The sequence below is a fragment of the Artibeus jamaicensis genome, unplaced genomic scaffold, assembly GCF_021234435.1.
Source record: "Artibeus jamaicensis isolate MK-2021 breed Jamaican fruit bat unplaced genomic scaffold, CSHL_Jam_final contig_387, whole genome shotgun sequence".
NCBI classification, from domain to species: domain Eukaryota; kingdom Metazoa; phylum Chordata; class Mammalia; order Chiroptera; family Phyllostomidae; genus Artibeus; species Artibeus jamaicensis.
Genome location: NW_026521812.1, coordinates 22,334,708 through 22,336,123, shown reverse-complemented (window position 1 = coordinate 22,336,123; position 1,416 = coordinate 22,334,708). Strand labels below are relative to the sequence as shown.

General features: G+C 47.5%; 1 pseudogene; it reads left to right on the top strand.

Annotated features, from left to right (window-relative positions):
- The first annotated feature begins 208 nt into the window (after window positions 1–208).
- LOC119059359 (NADH-cytochrome b5 reductase 2-like) lies at window positions 209–1,079 on the top strand (annotated as a pseudogene).
- The last annotated feature ends 337 nt before the right edge of the window (window positions 1,080–1,416 follow it).

Here is a 1,416-nt window from a genome sequence, read left to right as displayed (position 1 = left end):
TTTTGTGACAGCCTGGATAGAACTGGACAGAATTATTCTCAGTGAAATAAGCCAGTCAGAGGAAGACAAGTATCCTATGACTTCACTTATATGTGGGATCTAATGAACAAAATAGAGTCCAGCCAGATTGCCCGGGTGTGGGGTGGAGTTGGAGGCATGTGCAGAGCTGGCCCGACTGTGGACAGGACCCGTCCCTGCTCCTTACTATCTCCATCATTGGGGTTATAGTACTTCTCTTGGCCCTGAAGAACATGAACTCAAGGAGGAGACATCTTATCACCTTACAGAGCCCTGAAATGAAGTACCCACTGCCCTTGATTGAGAAAGAGCAAATCAGCCACATCACCAGGGGGTTCCACTTTGGACTTCCCTTACCACACCATGTTTTAGGACTTCCTATAGGTAACTATGTCCATCTCTTGGTTAACATTGATGGTGTTCTGGTGATCAGGCCATATACACCCATGTTCAGTGATGATGATCAAGGCTTTGTGGACTTAATTATAAAGATCTACTTCAAAAATGCATACCCTAATTATCCAGGTGGAGGGGAGATGACCAGTACTTGGAGAACATGAAGATTGGGGACGCCATTCTTTTCCAAGGGCCAGCTGCGTGCCTGTTCTATCATGGGCCAGGGAAGTTTTTACTCAAAGAGTACAAAACGAGTAAGCCTGAAGGAAAACTGGCCAGTCAACTGGGAATGATTGCTGGGGCACAGGGATCACACCCATGCTGTAGCTCACTCGACACCTCACCAAGGACCCCAGAGGCAGGACCAGGATATTCCCCATCTTTGCCAACCAGATGGAGGAAGACATCTCGATGAGAAAGGAGCTTGAAGAAGTTGCCAGAACTCACCCTGATCAGTTCAACCTGTGGTACACCCTGGACAGGCCTCCTGTTGGCTGGAAGTACAATTCAGGCTGCTTACTGCCAGTATGATCCAGGAGCACCTCCCTGCTTCTGGGAAGTCCACGTTCATCCTGGTGTGTGGCTCACCACCCCTGATCCAGACAGCCGCTCACCCTAATCTGGAGAAACTGGGTTATGCCAAGGAGATAATTTTCACCTACTAACACTTTCTTTGCTCTTACCAAACTTCCCTAGTCCCTTACATCTGTTTCAAAGTAAGTTCAGAGTCACCTTGTTCAAAAGTGCCTCCTACCGTGTTCTTGGGCACCTCAGTGCTCCTCTCTTTTGAGTTGGCCGAAGAAGAGTTTAAGGGGCCGTAGACAAAGTGGCTTCTGGAGTCTTCTTGCTTGGGGAGGCCTGAAGGAACTCCATTTTAGTAACTTTCCCCTTGGTCTACTGAAATAAACTTCAGTACAAAAAAAAAGTAACAGCAAAATAAACTAACAAACAAAATAGACGCACGGAGAACAGACTGACAGTTGTCAGAGGGGAGGGAGGTTG